The sequence below is a fragment of the Heterocephalus glaber genome, unplaced genomic scaffold (assembly GCF_053883595.1).
Source record: "Heterocephalus glaber isolate CG9 unplaced genomic scaffold, H.glaber_assembly_v1.0 deba00001442, whole genome shotgun sequence".
Taxonomy (NCBI): Eukaryota; Metazoa; Chordata; class Mammalia; order Rodentia; family Bathyergidae; genus Heterocephalus; species Heterocephalus glaber.
The window spans coordinates 33,617,380-33,634,755 of record NW_028258296.1 but is presented as its reverse complement, the minus strand read 5'-3'; positions in this window follow the sequence as shown (position 1 = coordinate 33,634,755).

Sequence of the window (17,376 nt, the reverse complement as noted above, 5' to 3'; positions counted from 1 at the left end):
CACAAAAGTTGCTTCATTTGGTTGTAAGCAAAGTGCAGTTTTATCTCATGCCAATGAAGTGTTTTGAAAAATTTCAGTTAAATTACTTTATAACTTGAAAAATAATGGAACAATCTGCACAGTAACTACTAGGAAATGAAACAAAAATGGGTGCAATTTCAAACTTTAAATATATTTACAGAACTATTTTCAAATTTGTTACTAGAGTAGTCTAGAAAAATCTGAAGATAGTAGAGGAAGAATATTTGAACAACTGTTTGAGGACATTTTTTTTCTCTATAAAGAGATGGATTACATAGTCATAGTCAGATTTATGCGTCTACTTATGTACTTTCATGAGCTTCAGTAGCCGATATTTATTTCAGCAACAATAAAATGGCAGCAGGAGGAACCTGCACATAAAACATGCTATTCAGTTTGATATCCTTAACAGTCATTGTCTCCTACTTCCCTTATGAGCAGGATTCTTTGTTGGTGTTAGTTTTTCCCCTTTCCAGTAAAAGCTTTATTGTGATAGAGTGAAAGGAGGGGAAACAGAGATATTAACAAGACAAAATGTTCAAGTCAGAGGAAGAATATGTCTTCTCATGATAAAAAAGCAGTGTTCATTTTAACAGCAAACACCTCATTTGTTTTTATTATTGAAGCTATATAGGTAACTGTACAATACACTAAGTGAATGTGCTTTGACTACTCAAGCCTATTTGTTGTATTAAAAAGTCCAGAAGATTTAATTAGAGATTATGTTCTTGTATGTCCCTGTTTTTCATAAGGAGGGACAATTAAAATGGAGGGAAAAGAGACTTAGGTGAAATGGCTAGTGTATTCGGCAGAGGAACAGAGAACGAAGTGACTGCTATCTCAGCTTTTAAACGATATAATTCATGATTTTTGAAGTTAGATATGTTGCAGAACTCTATAGTGTATAAATTATTAAAGTCCTGGCTCAAATCTTTCAGACACTCTATACTCTTTTTAACTGAGTCTAAGAGTGACTAACAGCAATGAATCATGTGTTTGGCAACACAAATTGTGGTTATACAGTATTAGTTTGGTTATTATTGGGAAGCCTGTAAAATTCTCATATTTACCCTATATCTAATTCCCACAAAAGACAGAGACCAGCCCAAAAATATCATGCTACATTTAGATTATTGATCTGCTAATTTAAAATATTTTGTCTTATTTTAAATGTTGTTCTCCAGAAAGCTTTAGCTTCTTGGTTGGAATGGGATTGAAAGGATCTGAAAAACTACATTCCAATAATCCAATGAATATGACATTTTTAAAAAGCTGGTTATAAAAGAGGCTATCATGTGTAATAAATTAACTTCACATTCAGATCTCTTCAAATTTATTATACTTTTCTTCAGATCAAAGTGTTGATTACATATAGAAATTGTATAATTTTTATACATTAAAATATTGAAATGTATATTTAAAGTAAATTTTTAAAGTAAAATATAGAAAAATAATTGTATGATTCTGAGTTGGGTAAGCTTCTTGTCAAGGAGCAAAGACTCCAAATTCATAAGGAATGGTATAAACATTCTTGAATGCATAATAGTTTTTCAATATATGACAAATATATCATGAACAAAAAATAGAAACAATATAGATCATAGGAAGATACCATTCGTAAGACATAGGAAAGGTTAGCCTACATTATCCCAGATAGATGCTCTTCACACTGACATCTATCTTAGTGCGTGAGCTCCATTAGATTTTCTAATCTACATATCAGCCAGTGGGGGCTCTAGCTAAAGTGAAGATGTGTTTCAGCAGAGCTGGGCCGGGACTGTGCCTTCCTCAATGACTCCATGAGCTGCTGCTGTTTGTGATTCACATCAGGCTGGAGTAGCATTGATCTAGACCCTTCTCGTTCATGCAACTATAAACAAACTGACTTCCAAAAGCATTAAGGAAAACTCATAAATATACTAATAGGAATTATTTACAAGGAAGTTACTTAAAATTATATAAAATGGTACTTTACATTTGGATTAGAAAAAGGATTTCAACATCCATATAACTTAAGAGTCAGAAGAGAGATTTTTTTTCCCTTCCTACCCTCCCTAGATCTAGAAAAGTAAATAAGATGAAAATAAAAGCAATCCAAAAGAAAAGTGGACAAATGATGACAGATAATTAATATGAAAGTGTTCCATGAGTGATAAATTAAAGAAGTGTTTTTGATCTCACTTTTGATCATAATATATAAACTAAAGGCATGAATACCTGTTTTTAATCTATTATATTGGCAAAAGTAAATGTGAAAATAAGACTTTTGGTCTTTAGAGGATGTATGAGGTTATGGCAATTACAAAAAATAGTTACATAATATATAGTTGTCCATAACAGATGAGAAAATAGAGGTCCAGGAAGGGTAGGTAACTTATCCAAGATCACACAGCTGATAAATGATTGAGCTAGACATAGATCTAGATTTTCAAGACCTGGACCTTATTATTAAACTCTACTGACTTAAAATCTGATAATTATTTATGGAGCCCAAGTGATATAATTTATTATTGTAGTGAGTTCTGCTTTATCCAATTTTTACAAATAAGAGTTAAATAGAGTGTGTTAGGTCTATGATTACAGATGCTAAAATAAATTCAAAGAGCACTGACGTCCATGCACCTGCTCTAATTTATATACTGTCTGCTTGGTAGCAAAGAACTCTGATAATGATAAGGTCATTGTAAATACGAAAAAAAGCTCTAAGCATATAATTTTTAAAATCTCAAGTCCTAATTTATATGCTACAGAAAAATAAATTACAGACAGATTAGAGTCAAGTATAAAAAAAGAAGCATAAATATTAGAATCAAATGCAGATATACTGTCTGATTTCAAGATGGTGAAATTCAAAAGTAAAGGAAGAAAAAAACAAGAGAATTAAGGATTTGTATGTTTTTTGAGAGAAAAAGAGAGAGACAGGATAAAAGATAAAACTCTTACCACAGTAGTATTTTCCTGGTAAACATTTTAGTTATGCATATCTATACACTGCATTTGTTCTTCTGGAAGTAGCATGTTTATGTCCTTTGCTAATTTCCTTCCATTAATTTGTGTGCCATTTTCTTGCTGATTGATAAGAATGCTTTGTACAAATGGTACTGCCAAATATACTGTAAATATTATTTCTCTGTTCATCTTTTGCCTTTTTATTTTGTTCCTAATATTTTGAAGTTATTTTTACCAATTCTCCTCATGATAATATATAAATAATCCCTCCATTAAAGAAAAATACAAATATATAAAGAGCATAAGAAAATTAGTTCAACATGACTACTAATGAAAGAAACATTTCTCTCATCAAATCAGGAACAGTTTCCAAATAATGATATTGCCCAGTGATGAAGTTAACTCAGCTGCTAGTTCTCTTAAAGACTTCCCGGAGAAATGTAAATTTATTTGATACATATTTATGGAAAACCTTTAAAAAATTCATATCAAGAACAACATGAAAATTTCAATCCCTTAAACTTCTCTATTCATGTTCCAGAGACTCTGTTAGCCCCCAGAGTTACAAATAAGCATGGCATAGTGTTTGCTTTTACTGAGTTTATGAATCTACGACAGAACAAAGTGAAGTGTATGATCAAACAACTGTTAATGCCAGAGAATGTTAATAACCCTGTTACAAAGACCAACAAAAATTTCTAAATGATATATAATTATGTATGTATTCAGAGTCATTGATATTATTTTAAACATCTGTGTATGTACATAAATTTAGTTTTAACAAATAATTTGGCAAAATTCTGGATCTAAGAAATAGTAGCACGTAGATAGATAAATATGTATTTCAAGTTGTACTTGTCCTGGCAACTGGACCAAACTTCTCTGAAACTGAGCTGGTAGTTCATGACTCTCAATGAATATTTCCTTTCATCTAAGTTGCTGAATTCATATATGCACAGTTTCTCATAATATTCCCCTATTTTCTATTAATGTCTTTAGGGTCTTTTTTATTTTTGATGCTGGTGAAAGAATGTTTTTTTGAGTCAGGGTTTTGCTATGTAGTTGAGGATGGCCTTGAGCTATATAGTCCAGCCTGGCCTCTAACTCACTACAATCCTCCTGCCTCAGCTTCCCAAGTGCTGGGATTATAGGCGTGCACTTCTATATCAGGCTGATATTAGTAATCTGTAATCTTTTATTTTCCTTTTGTGAGTTACTGGAGAAATCTGTTAGTTTATTGGTAATTTCAAAGAATAAGCTCTTGGTTTGATTTTTTTATTGGTTCTCTGTTTTCAATCTTTCTTTCTTTCTTTCTTTCTTTCTTTCTTTTTGCTTGCTTGCTTTGGGTTTCTTTTGTTTTTCTAGTTTCTTGAGCTGTACTCTTCTTAGTGACATATTTAAGACTTTTCTCTATTTTAGCATAAGCACTTAGCATGATGAATTTCCTTCTAAGCATCGCTTTAGCTACTTGTCACGGAATTTGATATTATGAGTTTTCATTGTTATCTTTCTCAGTATTTTTAATGACATGATGCCTCCACCAACTTATCATTGTGCAGAACATTATCACTCCCCTAAGAATCCTCTGTGCTCTGCCTTTTCATGTCTCTAGTCCTTCCAACACCTGAAGACTACATATATAACTTCCAAGTTTTAGCAGTTATGAGTAAAGACACTATAAGTACACATACGTACAATTTTCATAAGGACATATGTTTTCAACTCATTTTGGTAAATACCATAGAGGACTATTGCTAGGTCACATGAAAAGTACTTTTAGTTTTATAGGTCTTCCAAAGAGGCTCACCTATTTGCATTCATTCCAGCAGTGAGTGAAAGTTCATGTTGATTTGCATCCTCACTGGCATTTGGTGTTTTGGATTTTTATCATTCTAACAGATGCGAGTGATATCTCATATTTGTCTTAATTTTCAGCTTCCTAATGAGATATGATATTGAACATCTTTTCATATACATATTTCAATGTAGTTTAAAAATTCATATGAAACTTCCCCTTGACCTATAGATTATTTAGCAGCATGTTGTCTAATTTCCAAGTACATGGAATTTTTCTAAAAGTTTTTAGTTTTTATGTTTAATTGGAATCCTATAATATATATGTTGAATATATATGTTGAAAGTATATATATATATGAAAAATATATATGTTGAATTTCAATCTTACAAACAGTATGAAGCTTTGTTTTAGTACTCATGACATGGCCTATATGTTGAATGTCAAAAATTTATTTGAAAAGAATGTGAGTTTTTCTCTTATAGGTAAGAGGTCCTATAAATATTGATTATATCCTTCTCATTTGTGATGTTTTTAAATTCCTTTATATTGGATGATTTTATATTTAATAGATCAGTTATTTATTAAGATAGGTGTATTAGACTTCCTAGTTGTAATTATAGATTCCTCTGCTTTTATTTCTAATTTTGTTAATTTTGGTTAATGTATTTTAAACCCTATTGCTAGTTCTTACATATATATGATTGTTATATATGCATAGTGAATTAGCCATTTTATAATTATGTAGTAATTGTCTTTGGGCCTAGTAATTTTCTCTGCTCTAAAGGGTACTTTATCTAATATTAATATTTCCACTCTGGCTTTCTTTTGATTAGCATTTGCAAGCATATCTTTTTTTATTATTTTGCTATTAACATATATATTTTTTAAATGATTCTTTTGTAAGTAATAAACAGGTGGGACAAACTTTTATGTCTCATCTCTCAATCTCTATCTTTTAATTACATGTTTAGAGGCTTTATACCTATTGTAATTCTGAGTGGTCAATAGGGCAGCATTCTATGTCCTCTGTATCTGTGGCAACCAGTAGAGAAGGATAAGGACAACACCCTTTCAGGTAAAGTGAGAATTATCAACAGGCTTTTCTCACTGTCTCTGTGCTGGTATTGTCTGGTATGTAGGAAAAACATCAGAAGCTTAGAATTTCCTGGTATCCACTTGGAGTAAAGCAGGTTCAGCCAAAATAGTTCCTTGCTGCCAGGCTGCTCTTCTCTTATTCATTGGCTAGAGAGCCCTCACAGATAGATTTGTGCCTTTATAAAATAGAACCCAGGGAGCTCATTCACCTCTTCAAACACAAGAGGACACAGGGAAGAGGAGCCATCTGTGAGGAAGTGGGCCCCTCCCAGACACCAAGTGTGCTGGTGACTTGATACTTATATATTTATTTATTATTGGTATATGTTTATAGTACAAGATGATTATATTCATCATGGAGAGTTGGAACATACACATGAGCTATCTAATTTTTGTTTAATCTTCTCCCTTTCTCTGCATCTCTTGGAGATATATATATATATATATATATATATATATATATATATCCATCCATCTATCTTCCTGTAGTTCATAACCACTTGGCTTATGATATTTTGTTATAAAAATTTGAGTGGACAAAGATAGGGACCAAACCACACTAAACCAAAGGTAACAAGTGCAGGGAAATTACCATTAGTGCTTGGCCAACTTGCTTTCTTCTCTTCATTTTTCAGTCTTCTGTTAGATGTCAGGGGTATTTTGTCTAGTTTGAATAAACAGAAGAAATAGGATGCACTTATCCTGTTTCTCATGGAACCAGAACTCTTTCTAGACTCTTTTTTCTTTTAATTATTGCATTTAATTGAGTTATGTTACTATAATTGATGCTTTAAATATGCCTTACAATAATAAATTATTAAAAGTTCTGAATTTTATCACTTTATTAAAAATATTTTGCTTGAATGATATTCAAATGAACTTCAAATGATGTGAATCTTTTTAAATAAAATGTAGAAACTGAAAGTGTAAATAAGGATTAAAATGATTAAAATGAATAATTGATAATTTAAAATAGGAAAAGGTCCAAAGGTGTAGGGGTGGTGGGAAGGGAAGGAGAAAGGGGAGAAGGGAAAGGAAAAATTATAAGAAAAGAAAAAAAATGGAAGCGAAGTCTATGTAAATAGGGAAGGGTGGAAGAGGTGAAGGGCGCACAGGGAATGGGGAAAAAATAAGAAGCAAGATACGTCATGTACAGGTACAAGCACCCAATGATAGATGTAAACATATTGCATACCTAAAATGTACCAATAAAAGAATTTTTAAAAAAGAAAATGTAGAATCCGTTTTTCCTTTGTGAAAATATGAAATGTAAAGACCTATCTATGAAAGTGAACATTAGCATCAAGGAAATTGGATAATTCAGGGAAGTTTTGGATATTATTTTATTGACACAGGTGATCTTTCATTTCCTAAGGAACGTGGGGTTTTTTGTTGTTGTTGTTATTTGAGACAAGGTCTCACTATGTAATTCAAGCTGGCCTTGAACTCACTGTGTACCTTAGGCTGTCCTCAAACTCACAGTGACCTTCCTTCTTCAACCTCCAAAGTGCTAGGATAACAGGGGTGAGCCACCATGCCCAGCAGAACATATTTTAGATATACCATTCACCAGAACAAATTTTTTATGTACCTATGTGTTTTATTTTTGACTTCACATTTGTTTCTAAATTGAGTAAAAAGTCTGGCTGAAAAGGTGTAGTGATTCCTTATCTAGGTTATAACTGCCCACATCCATCCATTGACCTGTCAAAGGATGATGTAAATATACTCAGCTGTGGCTGCTTGAAATGTGAATGGGAGGTGAGGAAACGGACAGTGTCTACGGAGCCTTTCACCAAGAATCTTGGCTAAGCTAGGAGGAAGGCAGATAAAGAGGGAGTCTGTGGGTGAGTGGCCAGGAAGGAGGAAAGAAAAAAAGAAAGAAAGCAAGCTAAAAATTCAGGATAAAGTATCCCTGATGGAGCAAGATCCTTGTACATAAAGAATGACTAGCCTTGAATGGGATCATAGAAGCCTCTGAAACCAGGATAACAAAGAAGTCAGAACTTGTACTTCAAAATGAGAATTATCTTTTTAAAATCATCTCTTCAAAATATTATAAAATTATTATGATGTTGGCTTAGTTGTTTAAAAAGATTCTAGGAATTCTCCTCTCTTAAATTTACCCTTAGAGACAGGTGGATTTGCCACACACGTGTGCACATTCATACTTACAAGTGTTCTTGTTTAAACACCAGTACGGTTTTTGGAAGTTGTACAGAGTTAATTTAAGTCATGTGGCATGAGCAAGGCAAGCTAGTGTATAATCCTTTGGTATAAAATAATGTTTTCTATAATAGACTTATTAACTGCCACAGAAATTCTAAAATGGTGTTCCAAAATATTTGTTGTTTAAAAAAATTGAAATAAATTCATGACATTTTTGCTTCAATACTTTTTATGCACTTATTCAACAAAAATATATAGAGATTCTACTGCAAGTTAGGCATTAAGTTAGAGAGTACTTTGATAGACAGGTCTTAACTGAATATGTTTGATAAATTTCTCATGAACTAGCTGTATGTAACATCATCTAACTTGATACGATCATGTGTACTTCTCTTACTAATAACAACTAAAGGGAAAATTTGGCTTATGTTTTCAACTCTTCCAGAAATTATATTTGTATCACTTCTGAAGCATTTGGGCATAATTCTCACTGACTTAATTTGCAATTATATACACTAGCAAAGGAATACAGCTGCATAGAGGAAGTTCTAAAATCTCATAATGTACTGCTGAAAAAAGAAGTCTGTGTTCACTGAACTCAACATAGTTTATCTCATCAGAAGTTTGGAAAATCTACATAGAGAAAGACCTGGGATTACCATGCACTGTAGATGTTGCTATTTTTCAGGGTGCCTATCATGATAGTTGGCTGTATTGTATGCCTCAACTTCTACATTGCAGCTTCTCCAAGTGTGGTCAGGTGGTAAATCTGCATTTTTCACAAGCTTTCCAGGTGATATTTATGCAGTGCAAAACTTAAGAAGCACTATGTAAAGGGTTTGAAATTGGTGGGCAAGTGAAAAATCCCTTTATCTATACTAGAGAAAATCTGCTTCGGTATTGGAGAGCTTAGCCCAGGTGGTCGGATATGCAAGGAGGCAGGGGGAGCACAGTGCTCTGTCAAGAACATTGATTTTAGATCAAGTACATGAGAGTTGGACTCCTTTCCACTTCTGTCTGGGATGAATCCCTTAGAACAATGGTGAAAATTCTTGAACCTCAGTTTCTCCCTTTATAAAAAAGTGACCGTCACACCCTTATAAATTTATTGAAGGAAATAAATGGAAACAGAAGTATCCCAAATAATCTCAAATGCCTGTAAGACCAGTTACTACAAATGATCTCAGCAATTTAGGGAATGACAAAAGAAAATTGTAGAAACTGTTGAACTGAAGAAGGTATACTCCACCTAGGGACATTTTAATAAAAATAAATTCTAATAAGAAATAAAATGAAATTAATCACTGTGATTCAAACAAAACTCATTTCCTGGACAAAGCCAGCACATGATAGTTTTCATCTTCTACCTTAAACTGGTAAAGTTGGATACCTGCTTACAGCCTTTGCTGCTAATATCTGTTTTTAATCATCTCAATATGCATCCCCAGCTTCCTGAATTAAATACATAAATTTTAACTCAGTAACCATAGATTTTTCTCCCTTTTTACTGAAGAACAGACCTCAATTATTTTTGAGAATACTTCTTCCTTTACTTATAGTTCCACTAAATTCTGAGACTTCCATTCTTTCACCTTGAACTTCCACCTGCTTAGAGAAGGAGAACAGAAGAGACATGATAAAGAATTAGGGCACATGAAATCATCCCTCAATCCTCACTGTTTTTTATTTTTGCTGAATATACAGTAAAAGAATTAGAAGAAGCAGCCACTCCCAGGGAAGTAAAAATGATAATCATTCAAAGTCATCAAATAAACCTGAGTTTTAAACCCAGCTTCATAATCTAGCTTCATAACCTTCAGTCAGTAACTTCTCTCTTTAGTTCTAATTCCTATACCTGAAAAACAGACACAATAATTCCTTTGGGTTGTTTTGGGGGTTAAACGAGCTAATGTGCCCATCCCTGCCTTTTGAAATCCTGCTTGGTATTTAACTATTTAACATACACATTAGGTTTAGTCTTAACAGAGCTAGTTCCAACCATGTTAGGAAACCCACCATCAATTCTTTTCCATACATAAGAGGCTGATGGGGTATAGCCTCCAGTGCAAGGCTTGTGTCTTCAGGGCTGTGGTTTATTGGCCTGGCTTCTAAGAGAAAGACAATGCACCCTCTAGGAATTCTGAGTCATGAAACAGGCTGGACCTGACTGGCCAAATCTAAATAAGGCAAGGGAAAGGAGGCAAATGAAGGGATAAAGCCACATTCTAAGAGCGCAAAGAGTGAGTGTGTAGACATTTAAAGCGGAGATAAAATGGCCCTGCTAAAAAAAATCCATTTGGACGAAGTCAGGCAGCTTTTTACAGGAATCGTCAGGGGAAGGAGGGTTCCCATGTTGACAGCACAGGCCGAGAGTAGGGTCAAACGTAGCTGACTTGTATGCTAAGTGCTGTGTAATTCAGATTCCAACCATGACTTTAGCCCACAGATCTGCCAAGCAACCTGTTTGGATGGCCCACCTGTGTTCTGTATCTAGTCTCAGCTTCTCTCTGAGGCTAAAGCAGCTATCTGATGGGAATAACTCAAGCTTCCCGAAATTCATCACTGTATATCTTTTTTGCTTCTGTTGTTTTCTGGAGACAACACAGGTTCATCCTAGTGGAACTTTTTTTAAGAAACCCTGATTAGGTCTGTCATTTGGCCATGGGCTAACTTCTTAATTTTACAATGCTTTCAGCCCTATTTTTAGCCATAACCATTGTTATTAATTTCTTTATATATTTCTGCTCCTTACTTGGGTGAATTGGATAGATAAACCCAGCCTAAGCTGTCTTTTTATATATGGATTTCTTATTCTGGCTGTTTGCATCTCCCCAGTCTAGCTCATAAATTATTGCCTTTACCCTCTTCTCTTTCAGTACCTGTGAAAACTCCTATTAAAAGTTATTCAGAGAGATTAATGAAGTCTCTTTCTGATTTCTGATCTTAATTCTCTAATTCTTGGCTACATGTGGAAGTTGAGCATAAACTCTAAATTTTCAAATTCTCTTTCTTATACATATTGAAACATGATCAAAAATTACTTAAATAAATTATACTACTCTAGCCTTACTTTCCTGAAATATGAGAAACAATCCAATTTTACAAGAATCAGAGCAAATATATTTAGCAGAAAGGTACTACTTATTACTTGTATAATATAAAAATAATAGAATTTTATAATACAATAATACAAATAATAGATTACTGAACAGCATTGGAGGAAAGGAGATCTAGAGTTAGCATCTACTTTATGAGAACTATGTTTTCAAATTTAAAATAAATCAAGGAGAGATCATTTGAATCACCAAAGGTAACTTGATTCAGGAAAGAATTCACTGGAGCTCTTAAAACAATAGACAACCTAAATGAAGATAAAATGTGTTTTTGATTTCCAAATGTCAATATACATGCAGCAATTGTAAAAAGAACATAATTCATCTAAGACATTACGTCACAAGTAGATCTTGAATATCACATACTAGAAATAAAACCTCGCAAATCTACCTGTGAGTTATTCTAACTTCCTAATCATGCTACATTATCTACTTTCAGACTAGAGATTATTACTTGATATCTTTTCCCTTTTAGATTGTCTTTGATTCCTCATAATAGGTGGTAAAATACACACTTATGATTTTGTTTTGTTTGCAGACTCATGTTGAAGATTTTGTGAGAAGATAGCTTTTGGAGTAGAAAAAACATGAAAACACATTTGAAACATTTAGAGACATACAAAAGCAAAATTTATGATGGAATAAATTTTACTCTGTCATATTTATATATATGTGTGTGTATAAACAAATTCTGATCTGACTCTGGTATAATTAGATCACTTTTGCTATGCATTTTGTTATTGCACATAAAATAAATCTGAAAATACACTTACCTACAGATTAAAAACAATATATAGTTCATAGCCACACCTAATATAATTATTAAAAGAAGAGATATTCATCATCTGAAGAAGAACATTCCTTGTCAAGAAGTTAAATCATAGTTGTGATTAGCATAGGTTTACCTTTAGTAAATAATTCATAAAAAACCTTCGTCTTCTCATTAATTGTACTCATTTTCCTTTCCTTTTACTCTTATGTTGAATACCAAGCAGTGAATCCTCCATTGTCCCAACCAGAGGGTTTGCTATGAGTCATATATGGGTTCATGTGTGTCCTCTATTATTGAACCAATCAAGATACTGAGCGAATCCATTTTGATGCAACAAGGATGACATATCTACTGCTGATCTACCTCGTAAATATGTCTCAGTTTATTTGCTGATAAATACTCCTGTGAATAAATTTTCAAAATCAAAATTTTCAAAAATATGTTCTTCAAATTCTAGATGATAAGTATCCTTAATTCAGTGAATATTTTTGAGACTTACTATGCCCTAGAAATCCTAAGATAAATATAATTTATATATCTATGTAGATATATGAAATCAGAATTTCCCATAGAAGTCCTTTAAAAACTAACCCTGAAGAAAGAGCAAAGAGGGATGGGGAAAATAGGAGATTAAAAAAAAGAATCAAGATATATTATGTACATGTATCAACTCCCCATGATAATTGTAATCATTATATACTGTAAACATGTGCTAATAAAAAAAACTAACCCTGCAGTAAAAAGACAAAAATGTCCAATAAGTACATAAATGTATTATACGGCACTATTTGTCAGGAAAATATAAATTAAAACTGTAGTAAGATATACATCATAATTGTTAGAATTGCCTAATTATTAGAAATATTGGTGGAACTGTGGATCAACACGAACGCGTATGTGTCCAACCACTTTGGAATGGTATTGGGCACTTTCTTTTAAAGCCAAACATTCATTTATTTTCTGAAGCAAGAATTCTATTCCCAGTTTCTACCCAAGAAAAAGACAAATACATGATTTCAAAAAGATTTGCACAAAAATGCATTAACAATTTTATTATTAATAAGTCAAACTAGGAAACAGCTCAAAGGTTCATTATTCTATGCATTTTGCTCTATGCAATATATAGCTCAATTTTTAAAAAGTAATTGTGGTAAATCTCTCTGTAAAGAAAACAACTTGTTTCTCATTTACACTTTTAATTTCTCACACCAGAGAAACTATTCAGTATTTATACATATGTATCCTATTTATTTCACTTAAGAGTATGGCCTCAATATGCATCCATTTAGCTATGTAATAGATAATGTGAAATAGGAAGAAAAGGTACAAAGGAGAAGGAGAAGGAGCAGTGGAGGGGTAGGGAAAAGGAAAGAAGAGAAAGGAAAAAATATAAGAAAAGGAAAAAACAAAAACAAAATCTCTGTAAATAGGGAGGGGCAGAAGGGTTGAAGGGAGGGCAGGAAAATGGGGAAAAATAAGAAACAAGATATATCATGTAAAAGTACAAATTTCCAATGATGAATGTCAGCATATTGTATACCTAAAATGTACCAATAAACTTAATGATAAAAAAACAAAAGAAAACAACTTGTTTGCAGGAAATGTTTGCGTTTTGCTTGAAAGTTAATAATTAATTTTGAAATTTAGTGTTTCTTTACAGTAAGGGATACCAGTCAGGCATACCTGGCTGAGCCATAAGGGTAGAGATTTTCAGTCTATCCTTCCATACTTTAAAGTTTGGTTTTAGAATATTTTTTATTTCTTCATTTATATATACATTCACATATTTATGTGTACAAATGAGAAATAGCCTATTTCCATCTAGAAAATAGCCCTTTTCCAGCAAATTGATAATAGCATATTAAAAATTAGTTCAAGTGCTAAGCTATGATTTCTCAAAAAGACTTCAAATTATTTATTTATTATATTAGTACATATTTGCAGTACATAATGATTATATTTATCTTGGGAAGTTAGTGTGTGTGCATTAAAATGGTATTTGTTATCTCTTTCTGGTGTGGTGAACAAGACTCTAGACCTTGGTGTGTAACTGATACTATGGATTGTTTTGTCTATGAACGTAACTCCCTAGCACTATACACAACACACAGCCTCAGTCATCCACAGCCTGCATCAAGCAAAGCACCCTCCCTGCCTTGGCCCACAGTGTATCTTCTATGTGACTTAACAGGGCCTCACCTTCTCTTTGTGGAAATATTTGTGCTAGTTTCCAGGAATGTTCCATCCATGAGCTCCATGGAGAGCCTGCCAAAAGTACTGCACACAATTGTGCCAGTTGTGTTGGTGTTTTATGGCTCTGTTCATCTTTAATGATCTGCAGCCTCTCTCAACATGCAAGCTTCTGAATCTTGGCTCCCTCCCAACTGTTCTATTGATCTGAAATTTGGCCAGCAAGCAAAATCTTTTGTTTGTTTTTGGGATTATTTTTATTATCTGGCTCCAGACTGGGAGCACAGAGTGGGGTAGAGACTTCACAGAAATGAGGACATCTACTCTTTGGTAGGGCTCCTGAGGACCTAAGACCAGTTCTCTGGTGCTGTAAAAGAACATTATTCAAAGCTGTAAAGAGAATTCACATTTGCATTGCATTGATAGCAACAACAGCTTGTCAGGCCCCCATCTGTCAAAGTCAGGGCTCAGGGCACCCCCTTTGCACAGCGATCTACTGCAAAAGAGCAGACATGGTTTACAGGAGTCTAGCTTTACCTATAAGTAGAGAATCATCTGTTTGTATGTTATTGCTTTATGACTGGGAACCCAGTTCCTGATTTATTCAAGCTCCCTAGAGTTTTAAATTCCTCTTAATCCAAAACTGGTTTTGTACATCAGAGTATCCTAGGCACCCTATATTGCAAAATGAAAAAAGCCATTTCTCAGAAATGGAGTTCTATGGTCAAACACTTTGGGGAAAAGTTCCTGATATTAATTTCTTGAAGATTTATAAATTGTATTAATATATTCACATGCTAAGAAAAATCATCTGGAATAAAGCAAAAAACAGAAATGTTTTCTTTAAACCAGCATTTCCCAAAAGTCTTGACTATAGGAGCTCATTTAGCAGAAATTTTGTTAAATACATCCAAGGTTACAATAAAGGATTCTTCCATGCAAAGGTCTTCAGAAGTATTGAATTAAATATATATTAAGGTATAAATGATTAATATCACATTTTTACTGACAGCAAGGTCTGATGGAACAGAATGTGAGAGTATACATATGTTCCTGCATGTGGCGATAAGGAGAATCAGCTGTCCAAAAAATCCATTCTCCTCTTCCATAGTTATAGACTTGTAGCTCAGAGCAGCTGCCTATCTAAGGACTACACTTTGCACTTCTTTTCTAGCTGAGTATAGCTATTGATTAGTATTTCTAATAGAATAGGAGCAGAATTGATGAACACAACTTCTGACCCACACTTCTATAGAATTCAGATGACGACAAGGCCCTTAGGTGTAGCTGAACCATATTGTAGAAATAGCATTCCTAAACTGGATCTAGTGTACAGCCATTTAATTAACAGGAAGAAAAAAAAACTGCCCTGTAAAATAAATGAGAAATAACCTTCTATTGTATTGAGATTTATTTTAGAATCTGTTTATCATAAAACTTTAGCCTAATCTCATTAATACTACAATGGGAAGGAATGATAAAGAATAATATTTGTGGTGACTTCTGGAAAAGAATGAGAAGAAACACATATGCCTGAACAAGTTAAGTAATAAGTACTTTCGGAGAAGAGGCCCAGGAAGTTATAGCACTATATCCATTTTTTCCTTTTTTTTACTATAATTAAGTGACTAAGCACACAACCATGGAGGAAAGACAAACTCGGTTTCAATGTTTGGTTACCTGTTTTGTGTCTCTCCCCTGTGCAAAATTTTAGTTTCCACATGATAATAATAATTAATGTTTTTGATTTGTATGACTGTGTTGATAATTAAATGAAGAAATACATATATGTTGAAATATATATATATATATATATATATATATATACGGTGTTTAGTCACATTTTATGTGAGCTCTTTCTAGCACATAGTATGAGTTTAGTTCTTCATCTTCAACATTAATCACTGTCATGTAACCTTGTAAGCAAGTCATAAGCTTCAGGATGAATTCTTCATGTTCCTCATTTCCTGTGGCAGCAACTGTGCAAGCATGGGGATGGATCTCCGTTGGTCTGGTCCCTAAGAGAGGGCAAATGCAGCAGAGTCCCATCTGACTTGCATTTGGAACATAGCATGAATGAAAAATGACCCATTGGGATCTTAAACCCCCATAGTGTAAAGTACCTTTACTAAATGATTTGGAACCTGGATACAATTGGAGTTCTGCAACAATGTGAGCCTAGATTGCAGTAAAACATGTAGCATGTGTTCACTGTTCATATTACAGTTAGAAACTGTTTGTATCCTTGGAAGATGATGACCTATATTATAAAGTTGGAAAGCATTTGATAAACCTTTTCCCTGCAATAATTTGGAAGGAAAACAAGTCAGCACCAAATTAAGAGCAAACTTGAAGTTCTAGAAGTAGAGACTGGAAAACAGAACGCCGGTTTGTATTAGCATTAATATTTGTTGCATTTGATAAGGCATTACAAAAATGAGATATGTGTAAGAAAGCTTTAGTTTATTTGTAAGCAGGAATGAAAGAGGACAGAGAGAATCCAAGCTTCAGCACTTGTATATGATTAGAGAAGGCAACTGGAATCCAAACTCAAGGATAAAATATAAAAATATGGAGGCTGTTGAGGATCTAGGGCATATTAGAACTGAGTTTTGAGAGAAAGATCAAGTCAAAGATATGATTTTCACACCCATTGTTAAAATCTATGAATGAAGTTAATCTCAGGGCAAAGGCTCAAGTACAATAGTGGCAATCAGTGAATTCTTTTAAATGAACAATATTGATTAGGAAAAAGAGTTTAAAACTCACTGTGTTTGATGAGAATGAGACATGGCAGGGGGCATAGAGGAAGCAGGATAGAAATTGTTATGGCTTATAACTAGATGTCCATCCAAAGCCTCATAGATGGAAATTTTGAGAGTGAATGGATCATGGTTGTATGATACTGGATTAGTCCACTGATTGGTTCAGCACCATTCTGAGTATGGGTGATGGATTTACCAAATAAGGAAGACCCAACCTGGGTGTAGGTGGCACCAACCAATAGGCTTGAAGCCTAGATGGAATAAAAAGGGAAAGAAGGATAAAGGCTGTGCTACTTCCTGCCTGCCATGCCATGAAATGTTTCTCCTCTGTGATGTCCCTCTCCTATACTGCCCTGCCTTGGAAGCAGCAGGCTATGGACTGAAACCTCTACAAATTGTGAGTTAAAATATCTTTCCTCCTTCAACTTGTGGGTGTTGGGTATTTTGTCCCAACAATAAGGAAGTAACTGAGAGAAATAATGAATAGTTAAGAAATAAAGAAAA